This window comes from Enhydra lutris, unplaced genomic scaffold (genome assembly GCF_002288905.1).
Source record: "Enhydra lutris kenyoni isolate GAN:26980312 unplaced genomic scaffold, ASM228890v2 scaffoldscaffold23, whole genome shotgun sequence".
Classification (NCBI taxonomy): Eukaryota; Metazoa; Chordata; class Mammalia; order Carnivora; family Mustelidae; genus Enhydra; species Enhydra lutris.
The window spans coordinates 24,211,927-24,222,488 of NW_019154107.1; the positions used below are offsets into that span (position 1 = coordinate 24,211,927).

The 10,562-nt window shown below is 41.9% G+C and overlaps 1 pseudogene; it reads left to right on the forward strand.

The window, feature by feature from the left end:
* The first annotated feature begins 624 nt into the window (after positions 1–624).
* LOC111150400 lies at positions 625–10,253 on the forward strand (annotated as a pseudogene).
* Positions 10,254–10,562: the final 309 nt, after the last annotated feature.

Genomic DNA, 10,562 nt, shown 5'->3' on the forward strand with positions numbered 1-10,562 from the left:
TTTCAAAGTTATTTTTAGGGTAAATTGTATTCTCTTCTTGAATATACACAGTGATTATCATTAACATCACCAGGAACTGCATGAATAAGTTATCAACAGAAAAAAGAGTCTCTTTGAGTAGATATCAAAACTTACAATATAGTGTTATTTAAAATACTAGCCTAGAAAATAAGAGTTTCTTCATGAAAAGAGACTGGAGTGGCCCAGTTTCATGGAGGGGTAGAATTGTGAAATAGGTCTGGAAAGACAAGAAGAAGAAAAAATAATGATATTGAAGTCTGAACACTTGCCCCTCAATCCACATCAGACTTCCAACCGTCCAGTTTCTATGACAGAGAGTTGTGATAAGGATCAAATGACATAGTATATTGTTTCTGGAACTTGGGTCAGTCAGCTGACAGAGGCTCCACCATGCATTACTTCACATTCATCCTCAACTCCTTCTACATAGCACACTTCCTAGAAAGGCTACACTCACTTCCTGTCTCTCTTCCACAAGAGATGCCCATGTGATATAACTGGTTATAAACAAAGAGCTTAATATAGGGGCACTTCTTTTTCTTTCCTCTTCCGTGATAGATGCACTTTCCATCTCTGTCTGCCATAGTGAGAAGAGCAACCACCATGTCCACCCACCTGCAATGGATGGTCCCTGAGGAAGTGCTCCAGCTTCCTGATGAAGAGGAACAAGGAGACATTCATTACCAACACCAATAACCTGAAGGCTCACAACTCCTTCCACTACATGGGCTGATTCACCACTAGACTGTGGGCATGGAGTGTGGGGTTAAGGGGAAAGGTGTAGTGGTAACATGAAGCCAACATCCCACCAGCAATAACCGACCACCTTCTCCTTATGGAACCAGAATGCCCAGGCCACCCTCAGCAGCATCAGGCACATGATCTAGAAGAACAAGTACGACCCAGATCTGCACATGCCTGCCATTCGCACAACGAGAGCCTTCCTGTGCAGTCAGAAGCCTGTGATGGTAAAGAAGAAGTGGCCTGCCCTACCAAGAGCTCCTGAACACCTGCCGCTCACCTCCAAAGCAATAAAGATGTCAACCACCTGAAAAAGAAAGAGAGAAAGAGAGAGAGAGAAAGATGCCGATGGGGCAGCCATCTTGAAACAAAGACACAAAACCCCAACACACTAGGTTTGACAGAGCAGAAAGATATTTTTTTAAGCTGTGTTATTGAGATGTTGCCCAATCCCCACCTGCCCAATTCTGGAGTGTCTCTCACCATACCTCTTGTTATGTGAAAATCTATACTGTTACGGGTCATCTACGGTAATCTGTGTAAACAATCATATCATGACTGTTATAAACACTGAAACTGGATGCTCACCTACCCCAATTTCTAGACCCTTACTTTTTATGCCCTTCAGGATCCCATGAGAAGGAATTTAAATTAGGTTCTTAGTTGGGATTCATACAACTTGACTGATATTCCGGAGCTCTTCCAAAGGAAACTGAAAGAAAAGAAAACAATGGAATCTCTACAAGAAAGTATATATGAATGTTTCACAAAGGCATGAGTGATGCTGACATCATTGTTGGGACCTGGTATGAGAACTAGTAAATTTCTGGGTAGAGAGTGAGGTGGTACAGCCTTCTGTGAACTTTAAGAGTCAAATAGCTGTGGTATAAAGAACAAAACAGTATTTCCAGAGGTCAAACAGTTCTGCTGAGGAAGCCCTCTGAAAGAGGTTGTGAGAAAAAAAAGGGAAGGATTTTTATACAGGTTGGAGAGAAAGAAAATAGCAAGAAGATATTGATTTTTTAAAGATTTATTTATTTCTTTAAAAGAGATAAGGAAAGAGCAGGGGAAGAGCAGGGAAAGAAGGACAAGCAGACCCCATGCTGAGCACAGAGCCCAACTTGGTGTTCAATCTCAAGACTCCAAGATCATGACCTGAGCTGAAATCAAGAGTCAGATGCCTAACTGACTGAGCCACCCAGGTGCCCCAAGAAGATGTTAATTTTTAAAAAGATTAGTAAGACTTCTGGTTTCGGCTCTGACATATAAAAAGCTTGGAAGTCATCACTCTAGCCCTTACAAGAAATAAAGTAAGCACACCAAAAAGCACTGACTTTTCTTGGAAGGGCAGAACTGCACAAGGAGTCTAGTTTAAATATTCAGACTGTGGTACTTTAAAGATAAGGAGAAAAAATACACTATGCTAACACTAATCAAAGAATGCTGGAGTAGCTATGTTAATTTGAGACAAAGTAGACTTCAGAGCAAGGAAATTTGTCAAGCATAAAAAGAAGAAGACATAATAACAAAGGAGTCAATTCTCCAAAAGACATAACAATCTTAAATATGTATGAACCCAGTAACAGAGCACCAAAATGCAGGAGGCCAAAACTGATCAAAGTGACAGAAGAAATAGACAATCCAGTTTTATAGTTGGAGACTTCAACACCTCTGTTACTACTTGATAGGTCAAGGAAATAGGAGACCAATAGCTTATAGGTGACTTGAACAGCCGTAGCAAACAATTAGATCTAACTGACATTAATAGAATACTCTCTTGAACATCATCGGGATATACATTCTTGTCAAGCTTGCAAGGAACATCCCCCAATATAGATCACATTTTGCACTGTAAGATATACCATAACAAATTAAAAAAAAAAAAAACAGAAATCATATGAAGTATGTTCTCAGACTACAATGGAATTTAAAAGAGAAATCAACAGAAGATGACACCTGGAAACTCTCAAAATATTTGGATATTAAGCAACACTTCTGTAATAACAGATGGATCAAAGAAAAAAATCTCAAGAACATAATATAAAAGTATGTTGAATTAAATGAAAATGAAAATACAACTTCTCAAAATTTGTGAGAGACAATGAAAGCAGAGCTTAGAGGGAAATGTATAGCATCAAATATACGTTAGAAAAGAAAGATCTAAAATCAGTAAAGTTTAGCTTAAGCCTTAGAATACAAGACAAAGAGGAGTAACTTAAGCCTAAAGCAAATGTTAAGGAAAAAAATAAAATTAGAGTAGAAATCTGTGAAACTGAAAATAGGAAACCAACAGAGAAAATCAGCAAAACCAGAAGATCAATAAAATTAATAAATCCATACAGAGGTTAACCAATGAAAAAAGAGAAGACCCGAATTGCCAATATCAAAAATGAAAAAGGGTTCCTCACCACTAATCACATGAACATTCAAATGATAATAAAGGAATACTAAGAACATTTCTTTTGCCTGCAAGTTTGGTAACTAGCAATGGACTAATTCTTTGAAAGAAACTGCCAAAACACACAGGAGGAAAAACAGTTAACTTGATAGCCTTACATCTATTAATGAAATTTTGAAAAAATAATTAATTTCCAAAAAAGAAAGCACCACACCCAGGTCATTTCAGTGGGGAAATGCACCAAATATTTAGAAAAAAATGATAGCAAGTTTATATAATTTCTTCCAGAAAATAGAAAGAACACTTCCTCACTCACTCTAAGAAAAACATCATGCTTCAGCTATTCGACCCTCATTTCCCTTTGCCGAAGTCCCTGGATACCACTAATGTTTTCACCGTCTCTACAGTTTTGCCTTTTACAGAATATATGATCCTGTAATGGTGAGAATAATAGATTAAGTATTTGTCAAAACCCATAGGGCTTAACAGCGCAGACTAAGCCTAATAATGTGTGTAAATTAAAAAAAAAACAAACAAAAACCTTGAGATCTCAGGATGTAAAGTAGAATGTGACAAAAGAATCTCAATGTATTACAAAAGTTTGGAACAGCCTCACTTCAGGGGAGTGGATGAAAAGGCACTACTATAAGTCAACGTGAAAATGAGTAGAGTTTATAAGACTAAAAGCAAAAGAACCTATATTTAACCACTGTGCTCCAGTTGATAGAACTGTTTCCTGTGGGGGTATAGGTTAGCAATTCTGAAGACACCATACATTCCTACTGGAATTGAACAGTTAATTAAATGGATAGCAGACAATGCGGGTCAGAGCTCACTCTTGGGAGTGGGAGGTTACAGGGAAGGAGCCAGAATGAGTCATGCGGTAATGGTTTAGACTTGGAGACATCAGCATGAACCAATTTCAGCTTAATAAAGATATAGATCTCTCTCTCTCTCTCTCTCTCTCTCTCTCTCTCTATATATATATATATATATACTGTATTATATGTATTATACTGTATTAATTCCAGATGGTAATAACAGTGATAAAGACGTGGTGTATATGGGAACTCTACACTATCTAAATGGTAATTCTGCAAATCTAAAACAAAATACAAAGTTTCGGGGCACCTGGGTGGCTCAGTCGGTTAAGTGTCTCATTCTTTCTAGCCCAGGTCATGATCTCAGGGTCCTGAGATCGAGCCCCCCATCAGGCTCACACTCAGCGGGGGAGTCTGACATTCTCTTCCTATTCCTCGCCTTCTGCCCATCCCGTCTCTTGCACACACTCTCTCTCTCAAATAAATAAAATCTTTTAAAAAATAATTAAAATAAAACAAAATACAAAGTTTATTAGAATATTACTAAGCAACATGGAGGATAATTTCACATGCTATAAGGATAGTGGTGAATGAATTAAATGGTAGAGAAAATTAACCAATAATTTTTCCCACCTGTCCTTAAACATAGAAGCACTAACTACGCATGCTATGATGTTAGGCACAAAGGCTAGGGACGGATGGCAGACTGTGAAAACAAACTCTAAGTTTCCATACAGGGATGTAATTGCTTGCCACCTGTGGGGCCTTGTAAATGCCCTTCCCTTTATTTTTTTTTTTTTTGAAGATTTTATTTATTTATTTGAGACAGAGAGAGAGAGAGAGAGAGCATGAACAGGGGGAGGGACAGAGGGAGATAAAAAATCACAATCAGACTCCCCGCAGAGCGTGGAGCCCATGTGGGGCTCCATCCCACGACCCTGAGATCATGACCTGAGCAGAAACCAAGAGCTGGATGCTTAACTGACTGAGCCATCCAGGCGCCCCGTCCTTCCCTTTAAAACAAAGGTATTAGATCTGATTACCATTTTTTTTTTAAAGATTCTATTTATTTGACAGAAAGGGAGCACAAGCAGGGGGAGCAGCAGAGAGAGAGGGAAAAGCATGCTCCCCGCTGAGCAGGGACCCCGATGTGGAGCTCAATCCCAGGACCCTGAGATCATGACCTGAGCCCAAGGCAGGCACTTAGCCAACTGAGCCACCCAGGAACCCGGACTGATGATTTCTGAACCCTGTCCAGCTCAGACATTCCATCACTCTTTATCCTTTAATCTAGAAGGCAGATCAGTCTCCTCACATGCTCCTAAGTCTGATTCCTCCTCTTGGGCATGGCTGTGTATCTGCCGATAGGTTGTGGGAGTCTATCCCAGGCAGCCACTTAGAGTCAAGGACCTCTACAGAGTACAAGGGAGGCTACAACCTTTCAACCAGGGGTATAAGGTTACAGTAGTCTCCTCACCTCATTGTCACTTGTCTGGCAGTTACTGCTGGGTCCCAGTGCTCTTCATCAGGCTATTGCGCTAGGAGTACTAGTTCACCTGTCCTCCAGAACTGGGCTAGGTTACCAGGGACTGCTTTGTGCAAAGGGGCCTACGAGGTTACAGAGACCCCTTTTCTGGGCATGGGCACGTTACTACTAATACTGCAGTATTAAAGCCCAGCCCCCACTCCCCCAGCCCCAAGGTGGGACAATTCCACGGCATTCTTCGCATTACAGAGCTCCCTACGAGATCAAAGCTGAGCCTTGATTTGTACCGAACCCACATCTTAGCCTGGCTTCCTCTGCCCTCTCCTGACTGCTTTAATCGTTAGAGGTTTCACTGGGGAACTGTCCCTTAATAAACTAGTTGCACAAGCATCCCTGCTTTAGGCTCTGCTTTCTGGAAAACCTACCACAGAGAGTATGGAGAAAGTTGTAGCAGGTTTCTAAATGTTCTGAGGAAATCATAGGTTTGGCTATGCCAAATTCTCGAAAGCAGGACTCAGGAAGCTGCTTCTTTTTTTAAGATTTTATTTATTTATTTGAGAGAGAGTGAGAGAGCACAAGTAGGAAAGAGAGGGAGAAGCAGATGCCCCACTAAGCAGGGAGCCTGACAAAGGGCTCTATCCTAGGGTGCTGAAATCACGACCTGAGCCGAAACCAAGAGTTGGACGATTAACCGACTGAGCCACCCAGGCGCCCAAGCAAGGTGCTTCTGTAAAGCCGTAGAGTAACAATTCTAGGCTTTGCAGGACACGTATTGTCTCTGCCAAATATTCTATTTCTCCTTTTTTAAAAATCCTTTTAAAATGTCAGCAGCATTCATCGTTCCTGACTCATATAAAAACAAGCAATAGGCACGGTTTGGGCCAAGGGCTGTAGTTTGCTGACCTCTCTGCTCTATGGCATAGAGGTAAACAAACATGGCAGGGTCACCCCACTTCAGAGTGGAGGCTCAGGGGCCTCAGCTGTACTTCCGTCTCCTCTGGGGAGGATTAAAGCTGAAACCCGTCTGACAGAGATGCAGCAGGAATTAACTAATGAGCTTTAAAGGCGCCCAAAACATAATGGGCTCTACGAGATGAAGTATTCAGGGATTTATCATTAAATATTCATCTCCTGTTTAATCAGTTGTCTTCTGGTTATGGTTATTATGAGAAGATCTTTTAACAAAATGACTTAATTTAGAAGACCTAAAGATCTCACAAGAACCAAAAGAGTTCCTAGTGAACCGCTGCACATGACTGAGCAAGGGGAAAAAAAAAAAAAAGCAAGAGACAGAAGATATACAAGAGACACAGACAGACACTCCTAAAGAGGCTGAGGCAGAGACCAAAAGATGGAGGAGAAAGAGAGAGAGAGAGGTGGAGAAAAGATGGGGAAGGGGGACCAGAAGACAAAATAAATATATGCAAAGAGGAAAGTGAAAAACAGATACAGACCAAATGACACAGAAAAAGGGATGACGGGCCAAAAACAGCGAGCGAGAGAAAGAAATCAAGAAACAGGGGCACAGAGAGAGACTAAGAGACAGAATCAGAGAGAGAAAAGTTTTTAACAAGCAGTATGTTCGGCCATGACCAAAAGCCTGGTCTCAATCAGAGAAGCTCTCAGTTCATGTTCCAACACCTGTCTCATTTGGGCCTCTACCTTCACAAGCCAACACCCTGAGCAAGGGAGGAGGCAGGTGTGTGTTGTTCGATTTCAAGAGAATATTTTATATTTTATTTTTTAAAAATTTCTTAAGGAATGTATTTATTTATTTGAGAGAGAGCAGAGCAAGAGAGTAAGAAAGCAAGAGTAGGGGAAGGGGCAGAGGGAGAGGGAGCAGCAGACTCCCTACTGAGCAGGGAGCCCGAATCGGAGCTCTATCCCAGGACCCTGACATCATGACCCAAGCCAAAGGCAGATGCTTACCCAACTGAGTCAACCAGATGCCCCAATATATTTTAAAAATTCTGGACTAGATTTGCTGGCTTATCTACTGAGGAGGATACGGGTGACCTTGCGATTCGGTCTGAGAGTGATGTCTGAGAACAAATTCTGAGTAAAACAGAAAACAGGAGAAAATAGGCAGGAGAAAACAGGAGAGACAGGCAGGAGGAATCATGGGATGGGTCACATAATGGAAGAAAAATAGTGTGCCCTCACAGTAAAATGGTCTGGGTTCCAGTCTATAACCTACACCTTAATAATCATGGGAAAGTTACTTAATGTGTCTGAGCTCGCTTGTATCTTTCAGTTTTGCTCTGAGCAACTAAGGAATTCAGTCAAGAATTCGACAAAGCCAGCAGCAATGAAGAAAACGAAGCTGACAACTCCAATCTTCCAACAGAGCTCTGTGGACTCTGTGAGATCATGTATGGAAACCGCTTTCTCAGTGATTAGGTCCCATGTTTTGCTTCTGTAAGGGCTAATTCTAGACCAATAAAATCAAGAATTAATTTGGCTTACCCGAAATGCCGGTTCACTCAAAACAGTGAAACCTTTGACATATGGTAACTCAGATCTTTTATCTCCAAGGCCAGGGGCACAATCCTGTTCCCATGCCTCAGGGAAGCCACAAGGACAAGATTGTGAGTTTCTCAAAATGACAAAAGGAGCACTCTGAAGTAATCTTAATTTCTAGTCATTTCCTTTCAAAGAACAACATCAGAACTTCCTCTAGCCAGGAAGTAGAGCTTCATTGGTCGCCGAAGAACCCAGAAGTGTTTTGTCAGTTTATACTGCAGTTCCAGTACTGGGATTTCCTGCTCCTGTGTTCCCTTCTTCCCATCTGTAGTCAACACCAAGATGAGCCTCTACCCAGATCCCGCCTCAATGAAGGACGTGTTGCTCCAGCTGTTGGGCCTGCAGCAGAGAGACAGCCTCCAGCTGTCAGCCTCTTCACTATCTGCCTCAACTGCAGAGAGCAGCCTGCGCAAGGTCTCACCCCTCCCCGGGTGGTCTACACCCAGTGTCTTAACCATGAGAGAGAGAGGCCAGACCACGTGGGCCCAACCTGGGAAAAAATGCTGAAGAACCTTCCTCATCCCACTACTGTCCGTGGGGTTACTAGAGGTAGTCACAGGGCCTACATCACAGCTGGACATCTCCTTCTGCCAAATCTTGCTTCCTTCCCTTCCCCTTGCACAGGCATTGGATCTGAAGATGCTCCTGAATAAATATCCTGCGTGCTTAAATTCTCTGTCATGATCTCCTTCCCAGAGAACAACACTGCAACACTTTCTCACTCTCCTTTTCTCCTTTGTCATATCACACTGTGTAGCATGCCTTCATGAAATGCCAGGCCAGGAAAGAATGGAACCCTATCCTGGGTAGCTGGTGACAAGCTGAAAGAGGGCTATATCAGGATTCCTTGGACCCAGCTACCATCTACTAGAATAAACATGGTAGCTACAAGGGGCTGGGGATCCATGTAAAAGAAGCAAACTTATATGAATATGTTATTAGCATACTAATATTATATTATGCCAGGCATGGTGCTAGACACTTTTATACCTACTCATTCACCTAATCCTCATTAAGAAGCAGGTGCCATAGGTAATATTCTCCTAGCGTACAAAAAAAGAGTCGAGGCTGAAATGTGTGCATGAACGAAGACTCAAGGTCAAGATCGTCTAACTCCAACTTAAGAGTCTAAACTCTAGCTCACCTCTTATCTGAATCCAGAGCCTACAAGTACTTTCCCCCCACCTCTACTAAATAGGGATTGAGTTTGGTTCAATATAACAAAACCCAAACAACAAGAACTTAAACAAGATGTCTTCCTTTCTCTCAATTGACAAAAGTCATAAGTTAGGTGGTGGCTGACTCAGCTCAGGAACTGAAGGATGTTAGAGCTCAGGTTCCAAAATCTGCTGGGCTTTCCCTCAGGTCCCCTCCCAGTGTTAAAAATACTTTTCAGAAAGAAAAAAAAAAGAAAGGGCAGAAGGATGGATACCACCTACTTGGCCCCTTTACACAGCAGTGATTTCTACTTATATCTACTTATATCTACTTATATTCTACTTATATCTACTTATATCTCATTGGCCAGAGCCATATCACATGGCACTCCTGACTGCAAGGAAATCTGGGAAATATAGTTTGGAATGTAATCTAGGCCTATGGACAGCCTAAACTGAAGTTCACTTTCTGAGAAAGAAGGAGACAAATGGATATTGACAAGACAACTAGCTTCCATACGTGAAGATTCATCTCAGGGATTTCTAAAGATTTTATAGATAGATAGAGAGGTTGGATTCCCTGGGAAATCAACTCAGAGATGAAAACTTGTGCACAGCTTTTCAAGGGACTGCTCTTGTGAACAACACGTGTAAGGGAGAACGGGAGAAACTGAACAGTAATGTAAGTGCAACAGAGACCAGTCGGCTTCATGGAGAGCTTGGAAGCTGGAGTGACCCCCAGAGACGTCCCAAACTGAAGCAAGGGGATCAGCCTTGTAAACTGTATCACCCGGTTATTGAATACTGGGTGCCCCTTGGAAAGGGGTATAACCTTGGAAGACACAGCCATTTCAGCCAAGGGCAATTCCTGAGAATAGACTCAGCTCTGAACTGCCAGCAACCAACACTCCAGGGAAATAAGTGCTTCGAACCTGAAGAGGAAATTTGGACAGCACATCTCAGCATCCACAATGGCAGGCTAATAATAAGTTGACCCTCACATGTTGAAGTACAGACTCTCCATGCTGATCTCACAGAATGTGTTAGACACAGTGGCAAGTGAGGCACAGAGGAGAGCAAAACCTTCCCCAGTATATTCGTTTTGATGCAAATGCTGCACCATTGCTTTTTGCAAATCTCCCAATGCTAATGATTGCTATTACTCTAAATAATCATATAGTTCCAGTAAATACTGGGCTCCTGTGAATGTATGCTACCTCTGAACTGGTGACTTCTTAAAAAGAAAAACAAGTGGCTAACCCCAACAGGATTTTCAGGAACTTGGTCTAAAAAATATTTTTTTAAAAGATTTTATTTATTTATTTGTCAGAGAGAGTGAGGGAGAGAGAGAGAGAGCACGAGCATGGGGTTGGGGCAAAGAGAGAGGGAGGAGCAGACTCACCTCTGGGCAAGGA